The sequence below is a fragment of the Pongo pygmaeus genome, chromosome 1, assembly GCF_028885625.2.
Source record: "Pongo pygmaeus isolate AG05252 chromosome 1, NHGRI_mPonPyg2-v2.0_pri, whole genome shotgun sequence".
Lineage (NCBI taxonomy): Eukaryota > Metazoa > Chordata > Mammalia > Primates > Hominidae > Pongo > Pongo pygmaeus.
Window position 1 is genome coordinate 9,675,645 of NC_072373.2, and position 23,138 is coordinate 9,698,782.

The window sequence follows — 23,138 nt, forward strand, 5'->3', positions numbered from 1 at the left end:
AAAAACTGGAAATTTAGCGTGCTCTCTCTCTCTCTCTATATATATATATATTTATAGTCATTGGTCTCATAGAGCTCATATTGTAGTGGGCGTTAACAGACAGTGAGTGAAAAAATAAATATATATTTTGTCAGGCAGTGACAGATGCTATGAAGAAAAGGACAGCAGATTCAGAAGATGGTGAATGATGAAAGTGATGCATGCCACTTAGAGGAAGTGATCACAAAACGCAGCCTGATCAGATGGCATTTGAGGACAGCTCTAACAGAAGTGAAAAAGCAAGCTATATAGACTTCTGGAAAAAGATCGTTTCAAACAGATATAATAGTAAGTGTAAAGGCTCTGAGGCAGAAGGTTCTTGATAGAGACAACAACAAAAAAAGAAAACAGCAGGAAGTTTTTCACTTGTAAGGTTAGTTTTGCCTGGATCTTCTTCTCTATTTAGACCTTACTGGTCCTTTAAAGTATCTCTCAAGTGAAATCCCTTAAAGGAAGAAATGCCTGGTATCTCTCCAAAAAGATTTGGCTTCTTCACCCTCTGATTCCCAAGAACAACTTGGCTCAGACAACTCTATTTTACAAGTTAACATATTTGTAGATTATAAACACACATCTAGGGTCAAGACTTTGCTACACAATTTTTTTATCCCCTCCTGAACCTAGCTGCCTTATAATGATCTTGGCCAAACTACCTTGGAAGTCAATAACAGCATCTGTAATTGAGAGAGGCTTTGCAGAAATGTAAAGGGTCAGCGGGCATTACTTCTTTATAGCTTAGTCTGGTTTGGACTTGGAAAACATACAATATGGAACCCTGACCCTGAGTCTTCCAAAAGACTTACTGAGTTAGTTATTTCTTTGCTGGAATGAGGATGGGTGGGCTACTCAGTAGTGGGGTTTGGGCCAACTTTCGGTTCAGTAATGGCGATGTTAATGGTGATGTTAATCTTGTTCTGTGCATGTGACTTGTTGGATTTAACTTTGGTTCATAGTTCATTTTCTTTGGACTCCTATAGCTGATGGTGGATCAAGGGAAGGAGTCAGGCTGAGAGTATCAAATTTCTTTGTTTCTTCTGTCATCACTGGAAAATAAAGCATTTGTTTCTCGCATATTTGAAAAAATTGCATACTCCCCGGAGCCACCAGGGCATCCATCTATATCTCATTTTTCAAAGCCTATTTGAACTTTTTCACATAAACAGAACACTAGTCAAAATACCAAGGGAGTCTCTGTTAATTTACAAAATACATGTGACTTTCAAAAGAACTTCAGCCAGGCACGGTGGCTCACGCCTGTAATCCCAGCACTTTAGGAGGCCTAGGCGAGTGGATCATGAGGTCAGGAGTTCGAGATCAGCCTGGCCAACTGGTGAAACCCCGTCTCTACTAAAAATACAAAAATTAGCCAGGCATGGTGGCGGGTGCCTGTAGTCTCAGCTACTCGGGAGGCTGAGGCAAGAGAATTGCTTCAACCCGGAAGGCGGAGGTTGCAATGATTGCAGTGAGCTGAGATCGCGCCACTACACTCCAGCCTGATGATAGAGTGATACTTGCCCTCTATAAATAGAGCAGGTAGGCAAATTGAAAACCAAATGCCAGGGAGTAAAAGAATGGTCATATTTAAAACATACAGTCCACGGAACATAACAGCAACTTCTAACTGTCACTCATGTGAAACTAACAACATTTTTTTTTTTCACATCAAGAGGCATTTTGAATCTTTCAAAACTTGACCCGCTCATTGGATACACAAATGCAGATGTCTGCCATCTACTGGCAAAAATCAGTATTGGTAGTTTAATTTTTCTAAAAGAAAAAAAATTTTTTTTTAAAGAAAAATTTAATTTAAGCCCCAGCTTTAAAAGGTGGGGGAACACTGAGGCCTAGAGAAGGCCTCAGGTCTAATTGGCCAAACTGCCCTACTACACCCATCTATTCTAATCTTGACACCGAGTAGAAGCAGGCTTGTTTAGATATTCCCTTACAAGTACTAGTCCAGCTCCTGTGGATTTTCACAAAGACATAAATCCCACAAAGGCAGCGTCTTGTCCTGCTTATTCATCTCTTCATCCCTAGCACTTTTAGAACACTGCCTGACACAATTCAGGAGCTTAAAAAAAACGTAACTAGCAAGTGAACTACCAGTAGAATGGTTGGAAATAGAAGAGACTGTGTGTGGGTCACCTGGCTCGAGGGTTTTGCTACCACAGGAATTTCTAAACTTCTGATGAACAGAGTGATTATTAATTTTGTTTTCTTAACCTAATGTACTACTTTACATTAAATTCATGAAAAAGTATTAGTTGTATATGATTTTTGAAATTTACTTATTTATAGAAGACCTTTATAAAATGCCCCCTAACGGATGTGCAAAACCAACTCTGTCCATTTTTTAGACTGTTCATGATAATCAAACTATTTTGCACATAGACAACAGTTCTAGACTATGTTGTCTTTGCTTTTTTGACATCCTGCTGTTTATATCAATAATATACACGATTACTTGCTCAGAAATGTAACCCCTAAATATAGCATTATACCCATGCAAAAATATGGTCTGTTTTTCATAGTCAGCTCCCTGATAGAACTCAAGAGACAAAGAAAACAAGTTAAGAACTGCGTATATTTGAGATAACACTTTCTGTTTTTATAGTACCCTGTGAACATTGTTAACCATATTTTCCCGAAATATATATATATATAGATATATAGATATATGTTTAGATATAGCAGGATACATTTAATGGAAGCAGTTTCATCTTAATTTTCCAGCTGACATCTGAGTTCTTGCTCCATTGTGTTTAAATTCCAGTGGGAAAGAAGACTCCACCCTTTGCAAAGCCTGAGAAACATCTCAAGTTGAATATGACTCATCTTACCAGAGAGAATGACCTGAGATAATGTACCCCTTGCCAATCCATGCTATTAATCTAACTCAGAAAAATAAATAAATGTTCCTCTTTCTTTCTTTCTTCTCTCTCTCTTTCTTTTCTTTCTTTCTTTTTTTTTTTTTTTTTTTTTTTTTTTTGAGACCCTCCTGTCGCCCAGGCTGGAGTGCAGTGGTGTGATCTCGGCTCACTGCAACCTCTGCCTCCCGGGTTCATGCCATTCTCCTGCCTCAGCCTCCCGAGTAGCTGGGACTACAGGCGCCTGCCACCACGCCCGGATAATTTTTTGTTTTTTTAGTAGAGACGGAGTTTCACCGTGTTAGCCAGGATGGTCTTGATCTCCTGACCCCATGATTCACCCGCCTCAGCCTCCCAAAGTGCTGGGATTACAGGCGTGAGCCACCGTGCCAGGCATCTCTTTCTCTCTCTCTCTCTCTCTCTCCCCCTCTCCTTCCTTCTGAAATGTTGAATCTTAAAATTTAGCAAGCAGCAGTACTATCTAAGGTACGGTATTTAGAATGCAGATTGACAGACCCTGTCCCCATTTTTATTCAGCTGGTCTGCTTTCAATCCCCAAGGTTGAATCTTTAGCAGACATCCCATATGATTATGATGTATATGATCCTGGGCCACACAGGATCACCCCTCCAAGTGCCTGTGATTGAAAGCTTTCCAGTGGTTACAAAAACCTTCAAGAGAGCTTGCTGCTTGTGGCATCTGATGATCAGCCAATAATGACGACTCAAAAAATACTGGCCATTAGAAACTAGCTGGTGAAAGGAACCATAATTTCCAGGAGATCCAAAAGACTACCCCTCTCAAAATGTGAGGGTCACCAGTGTAACCACTATATCTACAAAAACAATGCTCCAGGCAAGGGAAGTTCTGAATCTCAGTCGGAGAAATTCTAGTATGTTCTGCATATAAGTCTTCAGGAACTGCTTACTGTTTACTAATAGATAAACTATTTTGTCATTATCAAGGTACATTGAAGACTGCTAAAACTCATGTTTCTTTTTCTCCCCCAAAGGGAACAGTAACAAGGAACTCACGCAACAACAAATACTTAATGAAAGTCTATTATGTGCCAAGCAGGCCCTTGGAATAGATGAGTGAATAAAACATAAAAATCTCTGCCTGCACAGGGACCTAAAGCATCATTCCATTTAGTGTTTCTACAAGGTGTAAAGTCTACAAGGCGTATGGAGAAATAAATAATCGGTGGCTTCTGATGAGAAGCTCAAAATCTAAAGGAAAAGGAGAGTTATTTACATAATTTATTTGAAGGCAGATAAGTATGGTAAATGTTATAATAGATGTGAGAATAACATACTAAAGGAGCACGGGGATTGAAAAAGATGTACAGTCAGCCCTCTGTATCTGTGGGTTCCACATCCGTAAATTTGACTAATCTCGCATCAAAAATATTCCAGAAAAAAAAATTCACAAAGTTCCAAAAAGCAAAACTTGAATTTGCCTCATGCTCAGTACTATGTTGAATCCACTCAAAGGAAGTGATGCGGAGGCACTGCATTAGGTATTATAAGTAATCTAGAGATGATTTAAATCACATGGGAGGATATGCATAGGTTATATGTAAATACTGTGCTGTTTCATACAAGAGACTTGAGCATCCTGTGATTTTGGTATCTGCCAGAGGTCCTGGAGCCAATACCCATTGGATACTGAGGGACGACTATATTTTCCTGAGGAATTCAGGCCTAATATTTTTAGGACAGCTACAGCCAAGCTAGGGAGAGTAAATTTCAGGAAGTGTGGTTTCCACAGAAACCTAGAGGCAGGACAATGGAGTCACATAAAGAACCACAAGCAGGCTGATGTGGCTACAGTGACATGACAGAGCAGGGAAAGGGAGATGGAATCAAAAGTTACGTAGAGGTAAAATTGTAGGTCTTGTTACAGAACTGTAAAATCCAAAAGAGACTGAAAGCAGGGGAACAAGTTAGAGGCCACTGGAGCCTTGTAAGGGGGAGATGATGGGAAAGACCTGGATCGAGGAGGTAGCAGTGAGAACAGGTGGCAAGTAATTAATGTGATGCAGTTTAGGAAAATTCAACAGGACTTACAAGCTGCATGTAAAGAGGGAAGGTATCTTTGTAAACATTCAAAAGAATTCAAGTCTGAATCCTTGCTTCTCCTTGGAAGACTGTGATGCAATCAATGCATATAGGAAAAGTAGGAAGAGTGGCATATTTTGGAGAAAGGTGATGCATTTCAATCTCCAAATCATACATTAGAGGTGCCTGATGGATATTCTTTGTAGAAATGTCTAAAACAGGGCCAGAAATGAATATGTAGCACTTGGGAGGGGGTTTGACACTTGAGATCTGTTTCTACTAATACTTGATGCCATAAATGCCATAAATGCAGCTGCAAACAACAAGAGTGAATAAAGAGGCCAGGTCATCTCCAGGCAGTGACTTAGCAGGAGTCTACATAGAAACTTAGACATGGAGTCAGAAGATCCAGGCTTAGAGTTTTGCAGCTTTGGGTGTGGCATTCAACCTTCTCAGATTCCAGGATCCTCAAATATAAAATAAGAGGCCCCCATTAGATAATCTTAAAAATCCCCTCAAAGTCTGCCGGGCACGGTGGCTCACACCTGTAATCCCAGCAATTTGGGAGGCCAAGGAGGGTGGATCGCCTAAGGTCAAGAGATCAAGACCATCCTGGCCAACATGGTGAAACCCCGACTCTACTAAAAATACAAAAAAATCAGCTGGGTGTGGTGGTGTGTGCCTGTAGTCCCAGCTACTCAGGAGGCTGAGGCAGGAGAATTGCTTAAATCCAGAAGGTGGAGGTTGCAGTGAGCCGAGATCGCACCACTGCACTCCAGCCTGGTGACAGAGAGAGACCCCATCTCAAAAAAGAAAAAAGAAAAAAAGGAAAAAAGAGAGAGAAGGATTTTGGGATCAGGAGAAGACAAAATACAGAATGATAACTTGAAAAGTTGCAAGGGTAAGAAAAAGTGTACTTTAAGGAAAGTCAAGTCAAACGTGCCATAGTTAGAGGAAAATATCTTACAGAGAAGCAGGATGGAGAGTGCCAGTGTGGGAGGAAGAAGAAGATCTGAGCGTGCAGTAGATCAGTGTTATGGGGCACAGATTTCTGTTTTTGATGAAGCTGGAGAATGGCCACAGGCTGTCTCACTTGCCACAGCCTTCAGACCCAGGTACCAGTTTCTTTATTCAGCCTGGTTCCATGTTGTGGCCTGACCCTTGATAATCAGTATTTCATCTGTAGCTTAACATGGTCTAGGCCTGTCCCTAAGACTGTGGGAATGTTTCAGTCCCTCCCAGAATCAACTTTCTGATTTTCTTTTCAAGCCTAGACCCTTGGGTTGTTCTCTTTTCGCCTGGTTCCTGCTTCTGATGAGAAAGACATGCATGCATTTCATATAAAAGGCAACATGGTACAACCTGGATTCACTGAGCTTCTGTGACATTATCAGCTGTTTAAGCTGAGGAAAGTCCTCAGTATGTTTCAGTTTCGTTTTATGTATATATGGAAAAGATAATAACAATTTCTATTTAAAGAGGGTGGTTGACTGCATGGTACTGGCATAAACACACACACACACAGACCAATGGAATGGAATAAAGAGCCCAAAAATAAATCCTTGTATTTATGGTCAACTGATCCTCAACAAAGATGCTAAAAACACACAATGAAGAAAGGATACTCTTCAACAAATGCACTTGGCAGAATTGGATATCCACATGCAGAAGAATGAAATTGGATCTTATCTCACACCAAACACAAAAATCATATCAAATTGGATTAAAGACTTAAATCTAAGACCCAAAACTCTGAAACCACCACAAGAAAACACTGGAAAATGTTTAGAACATTAGTCTCAGCAAAGACCTTTTGGGTAAGATCTCAAAAGCACAGGCAACAAAAGCAAAAATAGACGCATGGGATTATATCAAGAGAAAACATTTCTGCATGGCAAAGGAGAAAATAAACAAAGTGAAGAGGCAACCTAAACTATGGGAGAAAATATTTGCAAACTATCCATCTGACAAGGGATTAATAACCAGAACATATAAGGAAGTCAAAAACTCAATAGCAAAAAAGAAAATAATCTGATTAAAAAATAGGCAAAAGATGTGAACAGAGATTTCTCAAAATAAAACATACAAATGGCCAACAAGTATATAAAAATAAAACTAGTGGCCAAGCGCGGTGGCTCACGCCTGTAATGCCAGCACTTTGGAAGGCCGAGGCGGGCAGATCACTTAAGGCCAGGAGCTTGAGACCAGCCTGGCCAACACGGCGAAACCCTATCTATCATAATACAAAAATTAGCCAGGCATGGTGGCAGGCACCTATAATCCCAGCTACTTGGGAGGCTGAGGCAGGAGAATCACTTGAACCAGAAGACTGAGGTTGCAGTGAGCCAAGATCATGCCATTGTACTCCAGCCTGGGCAACAGAGTGAGACTCTGTCTCAAAAAAGTAAAATAAAATATAAATAAATAAATAAATAAAACTACCATAGGATCCAGCAATCCCACTACTGGGTATACATCCAAAGGAATTGAAATCAACATGTCAAAGAGACATCAACACTCCCATATTCACTCCAGCACTCTTCATAATAGCCAAAATATGGAACCAAACTAAGTGTCTATCAACAGAAGAATGGAGAAAGAAAATGTGGTATATATACACAATAGATACCATTCACCCTTAAAAGAGAAGAAAATTCTTCCTCTGCAACCAAATGGTTGGACTTGGAGGACATTGTGTTAAGTGAAATGAGTCAGGCACAGAAAGACAAATGCCAGATCTTCTCACTTACATGCAGAATCCCAAAAAGTGGAACTTATAGATGAAGAGTAGAATGGGGGTTTCCAGGGGGGACAGGGAAGGGGTGATGGTTGGGGAGATGTTGATCAAAAGGTACAAAGTTTCAGTTAGGATGAATAAGTTTGAGAGATCTATTGTACAACACAATGACAACTATGGTTAATGATAATGAACACTTGATAACTGCTAAGAGAATAGATCTTATAACATTCTCACAGCAAAAAAAAAAAAAAATCAGAGGTCTTGGATATATTAATTAGTCTGATGTAATCATTTCACAAAGTACCACGATGTCAAAGCATTACACTGTACACCATAAATATATATAATGTTTAATTGTCAACTATACATGAAAAAAGAGGGCTGTTGATTCAATGAGATATTGTCTGAAGATCTGAAGCCTTATAATTCATTGTAATTATCAGCAGTCATCATCATCATCGCCATCGTTACCTGTTCTTTCTTCAGGATATCTTGCATTGGCTAAAAGTTACTTTCTTTGCCCATGGTTGTTCCTGGGGTTTTCAGGCCTTCAAAGAGACCTTGGCTCCAACATATTACTTTGTCTTTTTTAATCTGCTTTCAAAGTATTCACTTCCTTTCTTTTTCTTTTTTCTTACCTTAATATATGGGCATTTTTTTGTGGGTATAATTTTAGACTATACATTTCCAAGTTATATCCTGCTTGCTTTCCAAAGAGAATCTGAGAATGCTTATATTAAAAATGAAAGGTTAAGAAAAATCCTAAAACAAAAGGGAAGTAATATACAGAAAAAAACAAGCAAAACTGGCCACTGTGATTGAATGTTATTTTTAGGTCTAAGTTTCCTAGCAGCCAATGCAAAAATGAAATAAATATGGCTTAATTTTATTATCAGATAATTCCTCTTATTATTCCAAAGGAGGTTCAATTTTCACTTGTATTAAAGTCTACAGGAAACACACAATACCATATGGGAGGATACATATTAACTATACCAACGGACAAAATGTTCAGGGGTTTGATAGAAGACGTAGAAATATTCTTTATATTGGCCGGGCGTGGTGGCTAATGCCTGTAATCCCAGCACTTTTTGAGAGGCCGAGGCGGGCAGATTACTTGAGGTCAGGAGTTCGAGACCAGCCTGACCAACATGGTGAAACCCCATTTCTACCAAAAATACAAAAATTAGCCGGGCGTAGCAGCACACACCTGTAATCCCAGCTACTTGGGAGGCTGAGGCAGGAGAATAGCTTGAACCCAGGAGGCGGAGGTTGCAGTGGGCCAAGATCATGCCATTGTACTCCAGCCTGGTCGAAAGAACGAAACTCCATCTCAAAAAGAAAAAAAAATATATTATTTATATAATTTCACTAATCCAGACTGCAAAAGTCTCCTATTGATTCAAAGTTGTAATCTTTTATTGTCTTACATTCTACTTTTAAGTTTCTTCTTCCTAAGATATAGTCTCCTTTGCTGACATCTCTAGGTTCCTCAAACATACTCCTGTCCTCCCTCTACCCAGGAAAATGACCTTCCCGAGTTCCACAATAGAACTATTTTTTAAATGACAAATATGGTATCAGTAACAAACATTCATCATTATGAAGACTTATCTCTCCAAAATTCCAAAGGGAATATTGATGTTTACTTCTAAAAGAATTTTCTTTTCAACAAATGCCTTATTTTGTGCCCCCAGTTACTTGCATTCTAAGACACGGCTCACACATTTCCTTTTGTTTTTCACACTGCTTCTTCCTAAATTGTAGTTTTATTAAATACACTAAAATTTTTGGTATATCCTTTACAACATTTTCTATATTATATATATAATACATATTTCTATATTTCTATAGAAATATATATTTCTATATTTCTATAGAAATATATATTTCTATATTTCTATAGAAATATATATTTCTATATTTCTATAGAAATATATATTTCTATATTTCTATAGAAATATATATTTCTATATTTCTATAGAAATATATATTTCTATATTTTTATAGAAATATATACATATATATATAAATACATGTATTTTTTGAGATGGAGTCTCGCTCTGTTGTCCAGGCTGGCGTGCAGTGGCACGATCTCAGCTCACTGCAACTTCCGTCTCCCGGGTTCAAGCGATTCTCCTGCCTCAGCCTCCCGAGTAGCTGGGACTACATGCATGTGCCAGCACGCCCGGTTAATTTTTTGTATTTTTAGGAGAGAAGGGGTTTCACTGTGTTAGCCAGGATGGTCTCAATCTCCTGACCTCCTGATCCACCCATCTCGGCCTCCCAAAGTGCTGGGATTACAGGCGTGAGCCACCACACCCAGCCACAACATTTTCTATATTTTTATTTCAAATTTATATTCATTCATGGAACAAAAAGTAATATACCTATAAATATGTGTGTTAGATGATAGATAAATATGTACACATTCAGAATTCAAAATGAGTCACCTATTCTTTATGGAGCTAAAGAATTTGAAAACTTACATTTCAGTATAAAATTCAGCAATCTGAGAGTTCATGTCATCAAATATGATAATTTTAACTTGACATCAAAGATAAATGATTACTACCCCACCAGCAGTTCATCACTCAACATTAGCCTAAAGACATAAGTATAGCTTGGAACTTCCGGGGTAGTATTTGTGTCTTACTGTTACAAATCCGAAGTCTAGCACAATCTGAGGAGCAGAGAGAGAAATTGCTGAATAAAGGCATACTTAAGTGATCAGAAATTCAAAGCAAACATATTTCTACATTGCTAGGCCATTTTAAGCAGATTGGTTTTTATGCAGTTAAATCAGTCAATCTTTTGAAATAAGTTGCAGATTTTAAGAAGAGGAGATAGATTTACATTTAAAGTCAAGTTGCAAGAGTCTATTATTATCCCAGTTTTGTATAGAGTAAATGTTAGAATATGTATAGAAAAATATCAGAGTCAATCCTGTCGTGGCATCAAACTGTTAACCATAGTTGTCTTTGGGGGTATTGGGTTATGGTGGACTTTTACTTTTGATATATATTTCCATAATGTTTGAATTTTTGTATCACATATATTACTTTTATAAGGAGACAAACAACAAAAACACTATATTTACTTTTTTCGAGACTGGATCTAGTTCTGTTGCCCAGGCTGGAGTGCAGTGGCACCATCACAGCTCGCTGCAGCTTTGAACTAATGGGCTCAAGGGATCCTCCTTGCCTCAGCCTCCCATGTAGCTGAGAGTACAGGCAGGTGCACCACCTAATCCAGCTGATTTTTAATAATTTTTGTAGAGATGTGTTTTTGCTAAGTTGCCCAGGTTGGTCTTCAACTTCTGGCCTCGAACAATCCTCCCACCTCAGCCTTCCAAAGTGAGCCACTGTGCCTATTTACATATTTTATATGTGAATGTGCATATTGAGCATGTATGAAGAAGACTCTGCACTAGATACTTGAAAGCAGTCAAAGACCAACAAAACACAGCATCTTTCAAGGAGTTCACAGTCTGATATTTCAAACAATTTGTGGCACACACACATTAAAACCAAGAGTGAATGTAATCAGGGATAAAAGTGAAATTCTGCTGGAGTAACAGAAGATGAATTCGTTTCAAGTGGTCCTTGACAAATTGCTAAAATTTGGATCCCTGATGATGTGGCAGCAAGGGCATCCTACGCAGCAAGAGAACATGGCAGAGGATGAGGATACCTGCAACAGCAAGTACCAGGGTGAAGTGAAGGGCGACCTTGAGACTCGAGACTGAACTCAACATGCAAACCCAAGCCATGAAGCAGGGTGAAGCTGATGCGAGACATTTAGTCTTTATTCAACAGGTAATGGAAGGGGATGTCAAAGAAGGTGTTCGAGGGTAGGAGAAAGATGATCACATTTGGTCTTCAATAACAGTAATCTGTGTAAAATGGATCAAAGGCAATCATGTGGTCAATGAGATCATCTGGGAAGCTCAGAGACTAAGAAAAGATATAAAGCTAAAACATAAAGCCTTTCTTCTCAGTGTGGTCCGAGCACAGAGGAGCAGTATCTGCATCACCTGAAGGCTGGTTAGAAATGCAGATTCTCAGGCCCCAACTCAGCCCTCATGGATCAGAGTCTGCATTTTATCAAGATCCCTATGTGATCTGAATGCACATTAAAGTTGCAGAAATGATGAATTAAGATATTGATAGCAGGAGGGGAAAGTGCCAAGAAGGTTGAGATCTTACTTGGTTGAATCATTAGAATTCGGTACCTGGCTAAATGTGGGAGGTGAAGGAAGAGAATAAATCAAGATTGAGAATAAATCAAGATTACTTGATTTATTCATAACGTTTGAGCTGTAGGATGGTCATGCTGTCCATAGAAATAGGAATCCCAGGAGGGGAACAGGATGAGGAAGAAGGAGGGGAAGGCTGTGCTATCCAGCAAGCACATGGAAATGCTCCTTACTGAAGCCAAGTGAGGCTTGGAGATGAGCAGATGAGTGTGACCCGCATGGAAAGGGTATTTGAAACCGTGAAGACAGAGGCAGATATGAAAGGAGAGGCAGGGGAAGAGTATGGGAGTCAACCAGGGAGAAATTGCTGGAGAGCCCTACACTCTGCAGAAGATGGGGGTGGGGAACAGGAAGGAGAGAAAAGAACCAGAGGAGAGAAGAGAGCTAGGGAGGTATAATTCTCTGAAAATTAAGGGAGTTTAAAGGGGTTGCTAAGAGATTAACCAGGACAGACAAGGAAGGGCTACCCATTTTATGACTAAGAGGTTACAGGTGACTTCTGGAAAAGTCATTGCTATAAACCTCATGAAGGTGGATGAGAGGAGTCAAAAGATTTAAAGTCAGAGGGTAGTGAGATTAGGGGAGTGTGATTGCTGTTCAGTGAGTGTAATTGAAAAGGTTAAGAAAGATCATGAAACTTTAGAAGTGGCACATAGGACCAGGTTGAAATAACTTTAAACTTCTCAACTTTAAAGATTTTCTTATGGAAGAAAGATCAGAAGTGTTCTCATCATAATTCTCAGAATTATTAAGAAGGCAAACAAGTACAATGAGAGTTAGATTTTTGGCTCAATGTAAAGAGGATCTGCATCTCACTGCTCTGTGAAAATGGAATGACCCCCTTGGTGAGTGTTAATTTCTCAAACATACAGACTGCACAGTTTAACACAAGAGAGAGGTCCGAAGCCGATAGTTGTTCATTAATGACATCTGCAGTGGTCTGAATGGTAGTCCCTCCAAAAGATGTGCCCACCTCCTAATCCCCAGGTTCTGTGATTACCTTATATGACAAAAGATGTGATGTAATAAAGTTAAGGCTCTTGAAAGGAGGAGCTTATCCTAGATTTTCTGGCTAGGACTTCACTGCAATCACACATATCCTTATAAGACAGGCATATACAGGAGGAGACAGTGAAAGAGGTGGAGGAGCCAACGTGACCACAGAAGCAGAGACTGGAATGATATGCTCACAAGTCAAGGAATGCAGATAGCTACCAGGAGCTGAAGGAAGAAAGGAAAGATTCTCCCCTAGGGTCTTTAAAGGAAGTGCAGTCTTGCCAACACCTTGATTTCAGACTTCTGGCTTCCAGAATTGTGAAAGAATAAACTTCTGTTTTAAAACCTAAGAAATTCATGCAACATCTAACATCCTCTTCCAACCCAGATTTGTTTAGCTACACTCACATTGATCATATGCTTCTGAAAAGCAGAGCCCTTGACTTACTGTGTATCCAAAACAGAATGTCCATGGTACTTTGCAAATTAGATGATACTGATATGAAAGATGTGATAACGGATATATATATACAACTCCTACGTAAATGCACATAGTGGATTAGATATAAAGAGATAGATAATTGATAGGTAGATAGATGGAGTGATTGAGTCATTTACTCATTCTACTCAAACATGTATTTATTATATATTTACTTATATACTCTCATGAAGGTAACTTCTTTGGAGAGAATCAAAATAAATACTACCTAGGTTATCCTTGAGCATCAAATTTTATATTAAAAATGGTAAGTGCCACTAGTATTCAGAGTAGAGGGAAGTGATTTGTAGTTGTTTAGTCAGACCGATTTTCAGTTTCTAATATTCAAATGAATCAAGGGATTTAAAATAATTAATCACAGGGAAAACAGAATGATAGCTGTGCTCAAGGAAAGCTGGAAGAGTTTGGCTGGTCCTTGCATGATGGGAAGGATCTAGGGTGAGGAGAGAAGAAAGGAGGACTCCATATAAAGAAACATCATGGCCATTCCAGATTCCCATCATCTCTCCCTTCACACAAGCTACTGCATGTGGCATGTGTTATTGGGCATGTGAGAAAGCACAGGAAACACGGCAGGAGGATCATCACGTCTATTTCAAGTATGAGAACTTCTTTTCAATGTAAATCGTTTGAGAGACCTCCCACAACAGAAGTTGTGCTTTTAGACTATTTTGCACTAAGAAAATTGAAAAATCACAAAAAAGACTGTGTTCAATAACATTTGTAAATGACTATGGATATATATTTAAATATAATCATCAACATATTGTCAATTTGAAGCCAAAAACCCAATAATATTTAATATTTATATGGCTTCCTTCCTTTCTTTCTTTCGTTCTTTTTTTCTTTCTTACTCTCTTTCCTTTCTTTCTTTCTTTCCTTCTTTCTTTCTCTCTCTCCCTTCCTTTCTTTCTTCTTTCTTTCTTTCTTATACTCTTTCCTTCCCTTCCTTCCTTCCCTTCCTTCCTTTCTTTCTTTCTTTCTTTCTTTCTTTCTTTCTTTCTTTCTTTCTTTCTTTCTTTCTTTCCCTTCCTTCCTTCCTTTCTTCCTTCCTTCCCTCCCTCCCTCCCTCCCTCCCTCCCTCTCTCTCTCTCTTTCTTTCTTTCTTTCTTTCTTTCTTTCCTTTCTCTCTTTCTTTCAGAGACGGGGTCTTGCTATGTTGTCCAGACTGGAGTACAGTGGCTATTCACAGGTGCAATCATAGTACACTATAACTTTGAACTCCTGGCCTCAAGTGATCTTCCTGCCTCAGCCTCCTGAGTACCTGGGACTACAGGTGTATGCCACTATGCTCAGCCAAAATTTATATGGATTGTGAGTCTATAAAATACCACTGGATTAGGGTTCAATGGAAGTGAGAGCTAGCTCAATGGAATGTCTAATGGCTGTGGGCAAGAATTAGCCTGTATGTATTAATAGTTAGCAGTAACCAGGTTTCTCTCCAGTCTGGATCCTATGGGCAATTCTAGTGGGAGAAAATGTACTCCAAAGTGACAAGTCTTAAAAAATGTAGACAAAGGCTGTTAGCAGCTCCTTTTTCCTACAGTTTAGTGACAGAATATTTGTATGTTATCTACGTCTATAGCCATAGCTACCTGTGATAAATTAGAAGGCTTCAGTAGAAGAGCACCGAAACACCTCGCAGCCATAAATGCAGGGAAGTACACACTTGGTAGCCCCTCTCTCTGGGGACTCTCTCCAAAACAGGCTGAAAGTATTTTACCTTGGTTTAAACTCACCTGAATTTTATCTGAACAGCAGTAGTTGGCGGATATCCTGCCCGAACCAGGATGTCTACATTAGCACCACTTCCTGTGCTAGAGGTGACAGAAGGTAGACGATGTCATGGCTCAGCTGGCATGCCAAATTTCAAGGGAACAGCGGGGACAGGAAGCAGGCTAGGGCTGGGCTAGAACAAATGACCTAATGAAGGATTGATTCTGTAGTGGATAGTCAGCCACTCAAATTACATTGCTTGGGAGAGGTGTGGAGAACTGAGATTTGATCCTGCCAACAATGACAGACAAGGAGAATTTATTTGTCAAGTGGAACCGGGCACTACAAGTCTCAGGCAGAAATGATGCACTGTCAGGAGAGGAGCTGTGCCTTAGGTCCAAGGGTTTGTCACATTGAGATTGAATCAGAGAGAGAATAGAAAGAAAGGGGTCTCGCTCCTGGAGAGAAGTTCTTGGCAAGGGCGAGGCTGACTGCCAAGGTCATAGCTAAAATTTTCCCAGGCCAGACATTAAATCCAGTACTGAAAGTGCAAATTGAAAACTCAATAAAATCCTAGTCCTATGAAATGGTAAATATGACAGGAGTTAGAGAAACTGAGGTGAGGGGGGCATGAGAATTGCTAGAGCTCACTAGGGTTAGGACAGACTCTGCACTGGTTGTAGAATCAGAAGGGCCAGGCTCCTGAGTCCCATGCAGAGCAGGCTTGGAAAGGCAAGTTCTCAAAGCCCACAAGGCATCTGCCAGCTACTGTTTGTCAAATTGGTTTTTGTTTTTTGTTTTTAATTTTTGGCCACCATTGTTTTTCTCAAAGTGTTCATATTCCGGATGGCTTCAGGATGAACTGGCACAATTGGTGAGAAGCTGGCAGGGGCTCAGAATATTCCTTCTGTTGACTTCCTGTCATCACTACTGGACCCTAGGTCTGTGTCAATGTGGCAAGCTGCAGCTGCAGCCTCAGCAGAGGAAGCTAAGAAGGTGCATGTCAGCCAGAGTCCTTGGCCTTCAGGAGGGGATGAGCGGGAAGTTCCAACAGGTGGGAGAATGCAGATCGCCAGCCTAAAGAGGAGAGCCTGCCAGGGGCTGGGGAATCTGCAAGCTGCCAAAACTTCTGGATAGAAAACAACACACAGAGGCCAAAAACTGAGCCAGAGGGCCACTACACACTGGCGCTCAGTGCTGTCCATCATGGTGTACTGAGGGGGCTCTGGGTTCCAATCAAGCACTGCATTTCAGAGTTTGTTCAAAAAGCACATCCACACGCACTGGATTCTCAAAACCAATCCATGGTATGGTCAGGGCAACTACTATGGTCTTCAAGTGTATAGTGGGGAATGAAATGCTTGAGGTCACACAGTTATCATATAAGCCACATTATGGTTTAATATTTTCAATTGCTTCACCAAACCAAAATTACTATTGTGATGATGATTATTTAGAGACAGAGTCTCAGTCTCTCGTACAGGCTGGAGAGCAGTGGCATGATCCTAACTCACTGCAGTCTCGAACATCTGCATTCAAGCTGTCTTCCCACTGCATCTTCCTTAGTAGCTAGGAATACAGGTGCACGCTGCCATGCCTGGCTAAGTTTTTACATTTTTTGTAGAGATGGAGTCTGGCTATGTTGCCTAGGCTGATCTTGAATTACTTGCCTCATGTAATCCTCCTGCCTTGGCCTCCCAAAGTGCTGCCATTACTGGCATGAGCCACTGTGCCCAGACCAAAATTATTTTTATTTCTTGCATTGAAGACAACACTAATGGAGATCTATACTGTCTGGGGCATGCAACTGCTAGGGAAGGTAGCAGGCTAACAGAGCTCTCCAGGTGCTAGTTCACTGATGAAAAGGGAAGCCTTTCATGAGGCAGAGAATTGCTTGAACCTGGGAGGCGGAGGTTGCAGTGAGTCAAGATCATGCCACTGCACTCTAGCCTGGGCAACAGAGTGAGACTCCATCTCAAAAAAAAAAAAAAAAAGTGAGGGAAGGCTTTCATACCTGCACACCCTCTCCATGGAGGGTGGGCAGAGGGAGCAATGCAGTGATGAGTGATTTGAAGAAAGAGTCTGCTTAGCATTTGATCTGAACAAAGATATATTCCTTAACGGAGAAGATAGGGCCTTTCAGATACCAGAAACTAACTTCTAATTTAACTGATTTTGCCTCCTGTCATATACATTAGATTATCTCTTCATAAAATCAAAACTTTCGGTTGATGTTGAAATTTTATTCCAAAGTTCTGAAAGGCTAGTAATTTTTAAGAACAGGGCTTCTGCTGGACTTGCTGAACTTTATAGATGAAAAATATATTGCATCTAGGAAAACACTATATTAAACAATTCAGCATAAAGGCACATTTTATTATGCTGATTAACTTTTAAAAGTAAACATGGTAGAGGGATTTGATTACAATTTTATTAAGCTCATAGATACCTTTTACAATAGTCTTATGTAAGGAGAATACATTTTAAATTCACAAACATAAAAGACAACATCTCTAGCTACTCACTGATCCTCCAAAATCACACTGTGAGAATAATGCTATTAGTCATCATATGATATAAAATCAGGTTCCATAAGTGAAGGACAGATACACTTCCCTGCATACTGATCAGTCTCCATCTTCATATGATTCACGGTTCATTCATCTCCTATCTAAAGTGCCACTACACCACAGCTGTTCCCAATATAAACTTCCCGGCACTGCAAACAAGACCCAATTTCTTAATAGTCACATTGGAATCGTCCAGGCCATTTAGCAGTAAGCAACTGAGCTTGCCAATGATAACAAAGTTATTAGGCAAGAACAATATGTTGGCTGGGAAAATGACAGAGATTTTTAACTAAAAATCTAAAAAATATATTAATTTATAATTTACAAATACATAAGGCAACTTTGCTTTTAAACATATCGTTTAACTTTCTGTCCATTCAATTTACAAGTGTGAATCTAAGAAATTGTATATCTGCCAATTTCACATTTTTTCCATGCTCTCTTTCAACAGGTTGCCTGCAATTAAAGGCTAAAATATCATTAAACGAACTTCGCAATTTTACATACTCTAACTTAAAATAACAAATTTTCTTTGTTAAGAAAATAAATCATTTGTCTTTATAAGGAAAAAATGAGAAGGTACACTCTAAAGAACTTTTACACATGCCTAAATAATCTTCATAAGTAAATAATACTTTTGAAGTGACATTTTACTTCCCCCTACCCCAGAATAAAAATAGGGTACTGAATATTCATCATAGATTTCTCTAAATTTTAAAGCAAACTTTCCTAAATAAGCTTAAATGTGGGTTTAATACAGAACTATTCATTATAACACTTGTTCTTTCTTGAAAACTTGACCAATTCCACATTTGCTCCTTTTATCAAATTACATTTTTCCCTTACAATAATTTTCCACACAGAAAATTTATAAAGATTTTTCAAAGTCTACTTTTTATCTCATTTTCTTTTTCAACTATCATGTTCATTTGAATAATGACCCAACGTTATTTAAAAAACAATATTTTGACATTGCTATTTTCATGCTACATTCGATCTCATAATACCCCCCAACCTAGAGAAACATTCTAAATCAGACCGGCAATGTCATTATTTTTAAATTAGTAATTAAAGCGAACGTTATATTTCCATATGGAAACCACTACAAAAATAACGTGCTTTCTAGCCCAACAATAGCTAATTATGTATTAAGCTAATTGAGACAAACCATGTAAACAAAATCTAAAGATAGACTATTCGGCGGTAGAAGCTATGATGTAAACCACATTTCTGTGGCATGTTGGAATGCACACTGAAGAAGCAGGCATGTTCCTTCCACATGTATACTTCGGAATATCAGCTCTTATAACAAGAGGGTGCACTCAACAGCTCGCCTATCCCACAATATTTGGAACAGAAATACCTTAGTTTTTTATTAACGTGCTACCACTACAATGCTGCCTATATGTAGGTATCTGCTCTAGGTTTAGCTTTCCCCTTTCTGAACTATAGGTTCTTATGCATAGTCTCTCTTAAGTAAATACATGGGCATTGTTTTAAACACAGGAAATAATGATGAATGGTTCATGCAATATAACGATCTCACAATATGAAATTATGTGGACTATATATAATCACTGCACCCGGTTAAAAATTATTTTTCAAATAGTAACCTACAAAGATCAAAATGGGGGCAGGGGACAGGTTATCTGTCTTGGAACTCAGAGGGCAAGAGAGAAAGGAAAAGTCTGTGCAAAGCATATTGTGAAATAACCAGTGTTCTTAACCACACATCGCTTTGATAAATACATTTCTGTCCTAAAGAGGGCTGCCCTTTCACATTGCAAACACGGACACGGGCGGGGATCGAGGGAACATATCCTTGCAGCCTTTGGACAGGTTCCAGTAACACTTGCAGACAAATGAAGGTTTGCATTCTTGAAACCTATCCATATGGTTGCAGTTCCCAAATCCCTGCTGCCTCTACCACTTCCAAATGCGTGCAAGGAGAGTCGGACACACGCACAAGCATGCAGAACAGGATCTCAATTCCAACACTCATACCGCGAAGTGGACAAGGGAATTCTGCTGCTGGAGTCGACTGTCCGCCCGCCGCCGCCGTTTAAAAACACGCAAAAATTAACCTCGCTATTAGGAGGCTATGCTGAGGAAGTGTTCCAAAGAGGAGAACCGGTGCAGTCCAGCGGCCGCTGCCTCGCGAGTGCAGACTATCCCCGGGTCAGTAAAGATGCGCACTAGACTAGGTACCTTCGCCCAAGTGTTACTCGAAGTGCCAAATTTGCCTTCTCGCCCCCTGAAATGCAATCCGAACTTGCGGCCCCACTGCGAGGTTGGCGGGTGCCAGCTTTAGCCTTCTTAGAAATGACAGGAAACCAAATGGGGAGATGGGAGACAAACGCTCAACACACGAGTGCGCTCACAAACACACCCCGAGCCCAGTAGCTCCTCATGCTCGGGCACTTTGGAGCGTCAGATCCGGCAGTGGGGAAGAGAAAATCGAAGCGAGGGAGAGCGGGGTGGGACGTCCCCGGCTCTCTCCCGGCCACCGCTCGCATGATTCCCGTCCCTTTCGGGGCACTTGGGTGCCAGCGGGCGTTCCCCACCCTCAGTCCCAGAACTCCAACTCCGCACCAGATCGCGCTGTCGGAATTCAAGTGCCCCCATCTTCCCCAAATCAACAGCCTCTCTCGTCCTTCCCCAGCCCCTTCTTTGGATTCCAAACACAAGACCTCTCCTACCCGCGCCGAAAACTTTTTCCTCCTTTCGCAACGAGATAAGGCAAGAAACCAGGTCAGCCGCTACCGCCACCCGCTCTGCCCAGCGCCTGGGTGGCGGGCGCCGTCCCTACCTGGCAGCTGCGCTCCAGGTGGCTGTCCCACGCCGGTCTCCGCGCCTGCCCGGTGCGCGGGTGGCGTCCGCTCCACCTTCCCTTCGTCTCCTCCGGCTCAGCGTTCAGGGAGCGACTGTCCTTAGGATCGCGCGCCTCTGCCCAGAGCCGCCCTTCGGTTCATCGCCCGTCTTCCCAGAAGCGCTGCTGCCGCCCCGGCGGACTGACGAGGAGCCTGGAGATCCGCGATGGCACCGATGGCCCCGCGGTGTGCGCTCCGGGGTCTGAGAGCGCTCCGCCCGCGGGCAGCTGCGGCCGCGCGTCACATGCCGCCTCCGGGCAGCGGCCGCGGCACCTGCCCAAGCGGCAGCGCTCCCGGCTCCGCAGTGCCTCCCCCGTGCCCTGGGCTCCCCTGCGCGCTCCGGCCCTTTCTGTTCACGCCCTTTTTCCTCTGTCTCCCGCTTCACTTTTTCTCTTCTCTCCGTCTCCTTCTTTATCGTGTATTCCCTTTCTCCAAAAGCAGAGAGAAGGCGCTCCAAGGGGGAGGAGAGGTCTTTTCCTCCCCACGAACTCTTCCTCTGCCTGGTGGTGGCGGTCGTGGCTACTGCTGGCCGCTCCTCCTCTCCTTCCTCCTCGCGTTCCTCCTGCTCCTCCTCCTCCCTGGACTGAGAGAGCTGGTGTAATGCACAGGCTGCCTGCTTGAGACCCAAACCTGCCCGGCTTCTGAGCATGCCCAGTTGCCCTGCCGGCGCCTAGCTCCATTCCCGCGTGCCCGCTGGGCTCCGCGTTCTCCGCCTGGCAGGGGGCGAGGAGATCCCAGGGTACTCCTGGGGTGGGTTGGCTGAAAGCGGGACACCAAGCAGGAGAGAGGGGGGCCTCACCCACCCAGCATGGCCTCACCTGTTCCCAAATTGTGCCTCCCGCGGCGCTTCAAGGATAGATTTTGCCGGTCTGTTAGTTTTGTTGTGTTCGCTTTTAAATTGGTTTCCCTGGACTGCTTAGAAGGACTGGAAGGAATTCGATTCCTTGGGCACAACTTATCGATGAGTGAACTTCAGCTCAGTTACAATATACGACTCCATGGCAAACCCTTCTCTAGGGAACAGTCTGATGCATCTACTTTTTGACATTTAGTGAGTCTCTTTCTGCAGAGCAGTGTAGTAGAGGATGACTTGACTTTTCCCTCCCTGGACAGTTACACCTTGGAAGAAAATAAGACAAGCATCCATGAAGAAGACACTGACGTGCACGCGCGCGCGCGCGTACACACACACACACACACACACACACTTTTTTAAATCAGAAAATAAAATGAAAGGTATAACATTGCTAGCCAGTCTTTTAAAGCTCAAGAGGAATGGAAATCTAAGAAAGAAAGAGAGAGAGAGACAAAAAAGGTTATTATGTACTACTGCCAGCTAACTATGTAAGGAAAAAGTGGAGAGATACCAAATTTGAAAAGATACCAATGAGGCTGTCCCACGGCACTCTCGAGGTTTTGTTTAAAAAGCGTGTAAGGAAAGATGACAGAGGAATCTCACAAGAAAGGACAAGCGTAACAATGATAACTGAAAAAAAAAAAAAGAAAAGAAAGAAAAAGGAAGGAAGGAGGAAGATAAAAAGAAGAAAAAAGAAAGCAAGAAATTGAAGCATAGTATGAAATGAAATATTTAACAATATTAGAGGCAGCAAATTATTTTAATTCTATTTGGAACAAGAAGATAAATAGGAAAAGATAGAGCTCTTTGAAAAATTAAGTAATGCTAAGAGATTAGAGAAACACCAGTATATGAATTCCTTTCTGAATCTATATTCTCCTCTAGGTAGAACAATCTTTAGGAGAGAAGAGACTAAACTTTGCGTAGAGAGGATTGAGAATCATGATGGGAAAATAGCTAGTGAGAAAGCATGTGCCTACTTAAATTAATTAAAATATCTAGGCTTAGGTAAATTGCATCCAGGATACTAGAATAGTAATAATAATATCAATATTGTAGCCTTTTTATTGGGCTACCTCTCAGAAGAAAATATAACAGTTACTTTCAGATACTTCTTTAATCTTTAAAACAGTCAAATGAGTATTTTATCCTTGTGTACTAAAGGAGAAAGGAATTTAAAGGAATAATTTAATTGTCCATTATACAGCTAGTAAGAGGAACATGAATTCAGATTTAATATCTTTCCCATTACATAGAATTGTTATTTGCCTGTGGGAACAGGAGTAGCTTTGATAATATTTGATAATATTGATCCATTAAGAACAGGCAAGGACCAAAAGAATGGACAAGTAGTGATTATGTAGTTTTCAGAGAAAGACAAAAGTTATTAATTTTTAATGAAAATATTCTGGTATGTATACAATGGTTAAGTTTGAGACTGGCCTCTGGCAATGTTCTGGAGAAGATCCTGAAATAAATCATTTGTGACTAGTGAGAAAAGAAAAGGAAGCAGCTACAATTTAGTAAAATAAATCATACCAGATTAAATTCATTTCCACTTGTAAATAGTCACTAAACTCATAATACAGTATTTCCTGATTTCAGCCAACCTTCCTATTATCATTATGGACAAGGTAAATGTAGATTGCATGTTTGTATCAAACAAA

At 40.8% G+C, this 23,138-nt stretch overlaps 1 protein-coding gene across 3 annotated transcripts in view; it reads right to left on the reverse strand.

The window, feature by feature from the left end:
• Positions 1-20,736, reverse strand: part of CHRM3 (cholinergic receptor muscarinic 3) — a 521,859-nt gene extending 501,123 nt beyond the window's left edge. For all 3 annotated transcript variants that reach the window (XR_010127531.1, XM_063670731.1, XM_063670724.1), the window contains exon 1: positions 20,555-20,736. The gene's annotated coding sequence lies outside the window, so the exon portion shown is untranslated. The remainder of the gene's footprint in view (positions 1-20,554) is intronic.
• Positions 20,737-23,138: the final 2,402 nt, after the last annotated feature.